Source organism: Osmerus eperlanus, chromosome 11 (genome assembly GCF_963692335.1).
Source record: "Osmerus eperlanus chromosome 11, fOsmEpe2.1, whole genome shotgun sequence".
NCBI lineage: Eukaryota > Metazoa > Chordata > Actinopteri > Osmeriformes > Osmeridae > Osmerus > Osmerus eperlanus.
Window position 1 is genome coordinate 3,541,660 of NC_085028.1, and position 10,645 is coordinate 3,552,304.

Sequence of the window (10,645 nt, forward strand, 5' to 3'; positions counted from 1 at the left end):
AGATGTGAAACCGATGTGCCAACCAGTGGGAGGGGAAGGGGGGGGAGAGGAGAGGGGACAAGACAAGCAGGCGCACTCCCTGGGCTCTTGTAATTAAAAGCCAGGGAGTCATATACAAGCGGACATATTGTCGACCTATCCGCGCCCGGGCCCAGCGCTGGCCTGTCAACGCGATTCAATAGCCTGAGCGGTGGGGTTAATTAAGAGAGCCGCCATCCCCCAAGCCTGCTCCGCCACACTTGGATGAGAGGGACCATAATTAAAGTGACACCTGTTCGATCCCATTTGTGGCCCCTTCGCGGGGAGAGGAGCCGGGCCTCGCGGAAGAGGGATCGCCGTGGCGGCGAACATAGCAGCGGCAGGCAGGGGAGCGAACTAACACGAGTTCGATGTGCTGAGACGTTTCCGTAAGGAGTTTGGCGTGATCCAGCCAGGAGCAGCCGATCGCCGACTCGTCTCATCCGTAGGAGTGCAGAGTTGTACAGAATAAAGCAGGATGGAGAGATAGATAGATGGAGATACACGCAGGCTGAATGAGTGGCTCTTTACCATAAACGTTGGTCTCACGTGTTTTCCACCAGATCTTGAGGGCGTTAACCGTTTCAATGCAGAGGGGCTTCACGCGTGCTCCGTCATTCACACTTGGATATCTGGAGCTGAGGTGCTGCTCCGATTTGGCCTGGGTTGTTTGAGTCTAATTGAAGTGGCAAGCTCACCTGGGTGATCATGATTGGAACGGATTTGTGTGAAAATGGTTTCAGAACTTCTTGTCAAGTGAATTTCTTTCATCGTGAGTTTTTTTTGGGGGGGGGCGTTATGAGGTGCGAATGAAGGCGTGAGTGTAATCGGTATCGGTGACTATCAATGGTTCCTCTCAAAGGGTGCTGTCGATCTGACGGTAGGAAATTAGATCCGCAGTTGTGGAGTCACTGTGCCATGTTCATTTCATATCCTGTGTTACAGCTATATGAAAGAACATCTCCACGGCAACTGTAACCATAGTTCAAAAATGAGTGGGGGGAGGCTGGGTTTATTGGTGCATTAACGTGCATCCTGACATCATTGGAACCCAGTGTAGCCCTTGTAAATGAACTCCTACTTGTTTTATGCTTGTTTACTTGGTTCAGGCAGGAGGACTCAGTATGACTTTACGATACTTTATTTCACACTATACAAAACACGATTGTACATTTGATTTGGCATTGTGGTTCTGCTCGCATCGGCTCCCTGCCGCATCCAACGAGACACCGTCTCGACCTCCAAGCAGAGAGCAGCGACGCATTCCCCCTGAAACAGGAAACAGAAAACAGAACCAAGGGTGGAGGCCGGGGAGGCGGAGGCAGCAGGAAGACTGAAGTCTATGTCGCACTAGCGATGCATATGCCGGGAACCCCTTATATACCCCGCCCTATTAGGAGGGAGTGCCCTGCGCATAAAATGACGCGTTGCTAGTGACGCGCTATGTCTCACGTCCTCCTTCATGAACCAGCTCCGCTTGTTTTTCAGACAAGTTGTTTTGACACCAGCCGTGACAAAGTGACAGCGGCGAGCACCCACTCATGGCTCGACGCCGAATGCGACAGAGTTACGGTAAATTGTCATCGTGACATTTTTGACAGATGACACCCGTTTGACCTCTGTCCCTTTGGCTCATCTTCCTGGAACATCTTGGATCAAGCTGTTCCAGGAGCAGTACTGGGCTACAACACAAGTGACACAACACGTCATCTCGCCTGACTTATATCTGTCGAATCTCAGTCGGAAAAATAAAGGCCACGTCGCAGCAACTGTTCGAAAGTGCACCTGAAATATCGAAGGCGCTGTGTTTTCGTGCACTGCAACCCAAATGTAAACACTGATTCCACATACCCTTTTTTCATAGCAGTAGTTTGCTCTGATCACCAAGGATTCATGATCTGGAAACCAGCAGTGGGTCTTCGTTTTCACTGTCAGAACCAGTGACCCAGAGTGACAGACTAGGGCACAGCCAGGGGCCTCTCCCCTGATAACGGCTAATTATTACCGCCATTGCCAAATGAAGGAAACTGATATGTAGATTAGACACTGTGCCTGTCAGCACCTCCTCCTCCAGATGCAACACGCACGCACACACACTCACCCCCTCGCCGCGCACATGTGCACTCAGCCACATGGGTGCCGTCGCTCACACACGCACGTTCACACACACACACACACACACACACACACACACACACACAGTAACCTCCACTTGAAACACCAGCCCTATCCAGGCTGACACAAGATCAGAATGCGTGCGACGTCTTGCAGCGCATTTTATTAGCACATTCCGCCGCGCCGGGGGGTCAGCAACGCTTAGAGCAGGGACGCTCTTCACCGCGCCTCCAAGAAATGATTTATCAAATCAACACTTTCTGCTTCGGATTGAATTAGTTCTGTCCAGTCTGTTGTCCTCCCTCCCCCACTCTGCACAGGAATGCTCAACAGGGGGACTGCGTAAGGGAGATATCTCACTCACCTGGCAATGCAACCTAACAGAATGATGCAATTCGTAGCAAGGGTGTAGTACAGATGGTGCCACCGAATCCTCTGACAGAGACAGCACGTCGGACACCAAGATCCGCTGCTTGCATGTATGCATCTTACCGCGGACTGTGTCTGCATATATTTTTGGACGTTGTTGTGAAATGTAGGTCAAGAAAACATCTCCCCACGCAGAAGACACACGCGTTGTGTTTTCCAGGGCTGCGGCTTGTATCCTGCCTGTTAACTCGCTTCCCCATGTCCTCTCTGAGATCTCCCCCACCGGTTTGTCTGCGGCGTTCAGAGGGGCCTGTCATGGAGCGTCCCGTCCGACCGGCATCAACACCCCCTCCCTGGTTCCACAACGGCAAGCAACCTAGAACATATTCATGAACCCGTGTAGGAACTCAAACTCGTCTCTGAAAGATGCCCCCCCCCCGTCTCTCCCTACTCCACATATCTCTCATGTCTCTCCCTCTATTTTTTTCTCTCTCTCGACAACTCCCCCCCCCCCCCTCCTCCGTGCTTTCAGTGAGGGGCTTGCTCCTCAAAAGACGTGTCATCCCATGTCTGAGCACGGCCAGGCAGGGCATCATAGCATAGCTTCGGAGGCTGGGCCACGGCAGGCCTAATCAGGGCTAGGGAGACTCGTTAGCCACATCCAGAGACAGGACCCGAACGGACGTCCCATGGCCCCACAGCCAAGCCCTCTCGGCTGGGCAAAGCACAAGGCTTCCACATGCTCTTTTCCCCCGTGTCTGTCAGTGTACGTGTTCTTGTTGACTGGGGACCCTACAGGACATTCTGCATACGAGAAGGATGTGGTGGGGGTCCACGATAGTGTCAGCACGATGTTTTGTTCAACGTTCTCCGATGTTCTAACATGGTGTTGCTCCTGTGTTGCTTTCTACCAAACAGGTCAAACGAGTGGGACATTGTGAAGACAAAGCTACTGGTTTTGAATTCAGTGGTAATGGTTTGTGATAGATTATGTATTGAGCACAGCTGCTGATTAGTCAATGCCCATAAATTGGGGCAATTTGAATGAATCCATTCATTACGACATGGTCGGTACCACTTTAGGCTCTAAAAATAACGTTGTAGCCAATACAGTGAACGTTCTGAACAGAGACAGTTTAATGGGATGTGATCTAATGGTTTTTGCTCCAGCCTTTATTGGCTGTGCTCTCATAATCTCATGATTCCAAGACAGGAAGGAAGTTAATTAATGCTTCTACCCTTACAATCACGTTCAATCTTATGAGGCGCCCATGGCCCTTGTGACATACGTTTGTGTGTGTCAGTGTGTGAGTGTGTGTGTCAGTGTGTGTGTGTGCGTGTGTGTGTGCGTGTGTGTGTGTGTGTGTGCCCCACAGGCATCTTTTAATAAATAACCACAGTGTGGAGCGTTTGTTTATACAGCATCGGAAGAAAGATCACCGGGTGAGATGGAACTTTTATTAGGAGGACGCCCCAATGGTGCAACATTCTCCAATTTCTCTCTCACAGACACGAACACATTCAACATTGAAGAACACAGTGTACTGTACACGCACCATTATCAAGTGGAAGCTATAGTAGGTGTTGGCTGGGAGTTAAGTTGACTTCCGAAGAATGCTCTAGTGGTCCGGCTCAGTTTGCTGTCATCACTTAGGCGCTACGGGAGACAGAGTAGAAACCAGTTTCTGCAGAGTCCGACTTTCCAATTATCCTGATTCTCCTTCTTGGCTTCGAGGTGGTTCTTCAGCTTTCAAGGCAACCTACAGTACATTGCTGTCCTTGTTTTCTTTCACCAAAAGAACTTATCAAAAGCAAAACGAAATCGGCGGTATGTCTTTTCCCGTGCCACTGTCATGTTAAAATAACCCATCCACCATTTATCTGTGTGAATGGAAGAAAACCAAACACACGCAGCATTCTTTTGAGCTGTTGTGGCGAGGCTAGGAAACAAAATATCCGAGTCAGAGCTATATCAGACACTTCAGAGAGAAAATAAGGACGCGGATGAATGGGAACGGACAGTGTAGCCATCTGTAACCGAAGAAACATGGCTGCAAAGACCTTGGTGGGTGAAAACACGTTGAAACTCCCATGCAGGTCCATCTGAGTGGATTAGCGGCAGCTCGGAGCTTCCCATGTCCCTACATCAGGGCATGGCGTGCTATGACACTGAGAGAACAAGGGGGGATTGCCTCCAAGCTGTCAAAACAAGCAGGTAGGTCACCGTGTCACGAACCCGGTGGTGTCTCTCCCTTGTTGCTGCCAATAGTGGCCCTGCCCGCTGCCTAGAAGTCCCCAAGGGAAGGCTTCCGGCACACGGTTCAATGCACAGGGCTTGTCCAAGGCCACGTGGCATCCCTGACGCACACCGGGTCACTCCGGATACCGTGTGGCGTGCGTGTGTGATGTGGGGATGATTCGGGGCCGGCAAGAGACACAGGCAGCCCAGGCGTGCATGTCCTCACCGCGGTGACGGTGTAATACGCCCAGTTGTTACCGGGGCGAAGGAGAGCCGTGGAGAGAAGAGAGGCGGAAGGAGGGAGGGAGGGAGGGATGTCAGCCCGAACATCAGAATGTTCCCGGTGGGACTCCGGAGGGGATTTGCTGTGATCCGTACTGACTGGAGCGCTGGGGGGCGGGGGACTTGACCCTCGTCTCCCCTGGCAACCGCCAAGGGGAGCTTTGCGGTGGTAGACAGAGAGAGAGGCCAGGTAACCCGAGAAGGTTACTCGAAGGGAAGCGAAAGGAAAGCGAAAGGAAAGCATCAAACACAACCACCTGGAGCTTGTTTGATAAATTCATGACTGAAATTCCTTCTCCTGGGATCAGGTCTTCACGAGAAGGTCATCTCCCTGGCCTTTGACTTTCTGTCTTTGTGGAATGAAAAAGCTTCAAGGTTAACCAGTGGAAGAATGTTGAGGACAGGTGAGTTTGTATCCAATAGCAAAACAAGACAATTTGAAGCGTTTCAGGGACTGGCTCAGAGAAGCAAGAAGGTTTTTGACATACATTTCACAGATCATATTGGTCCTGTAATGCACCTGTTCTCGGTTTCCTAGGCAGGCAGTATAACAGCATTAGTGTTACTGTACACTGGCATACTGTACTGGAATTGCATTGAATGTAATATATGAACTGAATATACGTAATATAATGTGCAAATTGCCTTCTAATTACTACCTGGGAAGGCTTGCTGAACAGTTTAGCTCCCTGTGTCTAATTCATAATATCTTGAACACTGATTTGCGTTTTGTACCCTTCATGATACTCTGGTCATTGTTTACCCTCATTTTGAGCTCTCCACACTGTGTGAAGGCCCACCACCTTAGCCCTGATAGCTCTTTGAATCTTTCCTCTTTCTCAGCATCTCTCTCTCCTTTCTCTTTCCCACAAGCAGCACAAATCACAAAACGCCTCCAGTGCCAAAAGAAGCCGCCAAAACCCTTTTTTTTTCTTCCCAGAATTGATGATCCACATGACTAAGTGCACGGACACTTCCTGAATGGCAAACATTAGCACATCTTGCAAACGGGTTAGCATGCCCACTCAACCTCCAGCCTGTGTGAGACATCCTGTGTCACCTCTCCCATTAGACTCAAAAACAGCCACACATTCACTCACCCACCCACTCACCCACACTGTGCTGCCATCACAGGAACATTCCAGATCTGAATTCTACAGTACAACCCCCCTCCAAAAGAAACAACATGCAGCCTGCATATGATTACATTGTATGGTTGTCACAGCCATATAATACTGCCCCGAAGCACATCTGCTGTGTTTGGCCTCCAAGTGAGTTTTAGCTGTGATTCACGAGTCAAGCCAGCGGTTGGATTATCAATCGCAGTACCAAACACAAAAGGAATATTTAAAAGGTCCTGCAGTGCTACACATGTTCATGGGTCCCCGTCACAACAGCCCCGCAGTTTGATCCTAGAGATTTAGACCCTGTACATCTCACCCTTGGCACCTGCACAAAGCTATAATGAAACGATAACGCCGTACACATTAAAAACAGGATAGATTTTGATGAATGTTCATTTCTAGAAATCATTCTTGACGATCATAGCGAGAACCTGGATGAAGGTGTGTCCTTGATGCAGCCAAACGGAAGGGATAACAAACGAGAACACACAAACCTGACTGTAGCCCTTCTCATCAAGAAGAACCAACCAGCGGGGCGGCGAGCGAGAAGCTGCCAGATGGAATCCCCACGGCCCCAGAGAACTCATTAAGATCCATGGAATCAATAGCGGGATTGTAGGACGGAAACGGGATCGTCGGTGAGGGCCCGGGAAGCCTTCTTTGACTTCCAGAACCCTCCGTCAGCTCAGATGCTAACAGCCCCTGCCATCCTGGACCGTCAGCCTGCGTGCGTCCACCCCCGTAGCTGGCCACTCTGCCTCCCCGCACGGGCCTTCTTGTTATGTGAAAAGTGAGTTCGCTCGACGTGTGCTGAGGATGTTTCAATCTGCCCTTTCAATCGTTGGAGTGGTCCTTTATGGAATGTTTAAGATGTTCTGTACGAAATGTCACATCCTGTCGAGATTTGAGGAGAAATAGTCTTATTTGCACGGAGAGTGGGTTGTGGTTTTGATTAGTTATGTGGAAGCAAGCGTTGGAATGAAGCAGTTCCTCGAGGTGTCAATTGACATCGCTGTCAATCAGTATTCTCTGCTGCGAACAACCTTTTAACTAACTTCAGTTCTCCGCTAAACTACGGAGATATTAACAAGTCCTAACATCCCCCACAGGTACTGCACCTGGGTTGGATTGCTCTTAGTTTCATCATTTCCTATCCTTCAACTTCAGTTGAGTCTCCCATGGGAACCGCCGAGCGATCTCTCCCGCAGTTAATCAGCTAGAAAAACAAGGCAACTGGTCTGTCATCTCGCCTGTCTATCTGTCTATCTATCCATCTCTCCCGCTGTCAGCTTTGTTTACCGTGGAAGCCCTTCTTCCCGTGTGCAGAGAATGCCCTGACTGCCCTCTCTTGACGCAAGGCGGGTAGGACCTCAGCGAAAGAAGAGAGGAAGGGAGTGGGAACAGAGCGAGACAGGATGTTGGTGGAGGCTGCTGTTGCTGCTAATTACCTTCTATGGCTCATTAAGCCAAAGCTATTTAAAAACAGAGAGTGTAGAGAGAAAAAGAGATAGAAAGGACAAGAGAAACAATTCATTGTCCCCCTGTCTGCTCCACCAAGCCATGACTCAGAGATGGCAGGTGGGTGGGCTCGTTTTCTCTTCAGCGGCCTGTTATTGGCCCAGGTCATGGTCAATGGGTGGAGATAAGGAGATATCCAGCCCCCGTCTCACGACTTTGCTTAATAAGTGACTCCAGTCCATTAAATATCATCCCAGCTGTCAAAGCTCATTCCTGAAAGCCTACCTTGGTGACCTCTTCTGTCCATTATACTGAACTTTTACAGTCAAGACTGTATATTTACTGCCCATGCACAAGATTAAAGTCACATCTTGGCTACAGCACTTAAATGGCGTCATGCGTAAATGCAGTGTCGTAACTGTCGACCTTTATGGCCAACGGTAACCAACTTTTAAAGGCAGGGTATGTAATGTTGTTGAGATGCACTTGTTGTCATATTTGCCTAAATAAACTTCACATCCTGATAGCAATCAATAAATATAAAGGTGTGACAGTAAAATTGAATCAATACGGACTAAATACGGAATAAACTATTATTGTACGTGATGACAGAGCACATGCACCGAGAACCTCTTCACACTCTCCGCCATTTCAAGAACTCCTTTCCTGTGAGTGGGACTAGGTCTATGTAAGCACTTGACTCAGATGTAGTGGAAATGCCTAGCTGACAAGTCTGCCATTATGAATGAATATGCATTACCAATTATTTAACAGTGACCAAACTGTCAAAGATGTATCTGGGCCCCTCGAAAGCCATATTCTGGTCTCACTTATAACTTGACAAGACTCTCTGAATTATTGATCATTGTGGCAAAAAAGCTGCACCGGGTAAAAGGGTGAGGAAGTGGAAAAAAAAAGTGTATGTGTGATGGGGGGGGGAGGTCTAAAAAGCATGTTGGTGGCATAGAAAGAGTGGGAAAAAAGGCCTTTGAAAGACGTGAGAGCACTTCCTGAGAGACGTGAGAGCACTTCCTGAGAGACGTGAGATGTCTTCTTGGCAGCTTTTACTGCTGGGGCAGTTTATAAGTTGCATGATCCGCGCTCCTCTCCGCAACCCTATCTTTTAATTTTCTTGGTTGTGGGTCACAGTGTGAGCACCCCTGGGTTGCCGAATAAAGAGAAAATCCTCTTCAGGGATGAGAGAGAGGAAGAGAGAGAGGGCTCTTCAGCAGGTTATTAAGAGGAGAGAACAATTCGATTTGACAGAGGACAGCAGGGCGAGGGCAGAGAGAAAGAAAGTGAAAAAAAAAAACAGCTTGTGAAGTACTTCAAAGCGTGATTGGTAACCGATTCCCTTTTTCTTTTTCTGCAAATAAAGTACTATGTAGCAATTTCTGCTAGCCCGGAGGAAAGAGAGTGGGACTGTGCTATGGCAGATGAATGCATAATCAGAAGGGCTGGGGTGAGATGCTACGTGTTCCAACTTAAACCAGCATAATGTTATGTGGATGTTTTTTTTTTACAGCAAGCTAAGGCAGTTACCAGATTAAGACTGAGAGTTGAAGTGCTGGGATAAGATAATTGAAATTATTTCCCATTTTTCATACCATTTCCTTTTCTCAGTCAATGGATTTTTGGCCTCACACATACTGTAGGAACTAATGGACTAAAGTTAATTAGAAAATTAATCTAGAAGAATCGTCTGCTATTTAAAAAACAGGCTGTAGTTTAAGAACAGTGTTTAGTTTGCTTGTTTAGTATTCTCTGAGCAAGTGTAGGTTGTGTAAATTAAACATTTTTTGAGATGGTGGGTTCATTTTAAAAGCAGCAAACCAGGTTATCTGATATGGACCAGCCAAAATGGCTGTTGTGAATATCAACATCAAGTCCACTTCATGCACCAGCACATGGTCTGAGGAGACGTCTCTCATCCAAGACATCCATGCAAACGGAGAACAGTTCAGTCCCCAACGGTGTTGTGGATTGCCCTGTATTGCACTCAGTTTACTGTAGACTAGGGATTGGGAAACAGAAAATGTGTATTTGTTTCGAGAACTCAGTTCAGAAACTGGGCTACACTTTTATCATCAGGGCTATGACTGCAGCAGACAAACACAACTGTCCCCGAGATTTTGGGGATTTATTTTTGATCATCTTTTAAACAAACGAATAAAAAGTAAATGCACACGGACAAGAACTGTTTATCTAGAAAGTGTTGAATTTCCATTTTAAAGTAAAACATATCACTTTGTATTTACAGACGAATGACTGTGTAATTAGTTAGTTTCCTCAAGGATCACAAAGACTCTTGCTTAGAGACTTGTTGCTCTTGTGGTTAGTGGTAACTGATTACAATTTTTGTACTCGCTTTGATACGTATATTGTTTTTATTATTGTTGCTTGTTTTTTCTACAGGTGCACTTATAGCGGTTCATGTTGTTTAATTGTAACTTGTTTAACTACATGCTCTTATGGTTCTTCCCTTTGGCACTCATTTTGGTTGTTGACAATATGTGCTTCATGTTTTGGCTTCTCGTCTGCTAAATGAATAAATGTAAATGTAATTATTTTTCCTGACAAACATCATTCCATGTATGATAGAAGCTTTCCAGGCATAATACAAATTCAAGTCTGATGTACTGGAAAAGCACATTGACTATCTTCAGGATATAATGAAAATATTGAACATGCCATCTCTAATTTTCACTTGGCTTATGTCCTCATCTCCTCTCTCCCTTTTCTCTCCATTCTTCGGTTGGCATGCAATGTTGGAGACAACTTTGAGGTAATTGAAAAACATAGATAAAAATCACTTTTTCAATCAGCCTGTGAAGGCCACGCCTTAATGTGCTCACCATGAAACGCTTCCGACATCAAAACACACCTATTGCAAAACAAAGCAAGTCGCTGTTTGTAACATAAAACTGTGCTAATAAGCATGGAAATTACCAAATTACCATTGCTTTATGCTCACATCTGACTGGTTTACAAAACGTACTTCAGTGGAAGCTCTCCATACAAATGATGAGATCCTCTTTCA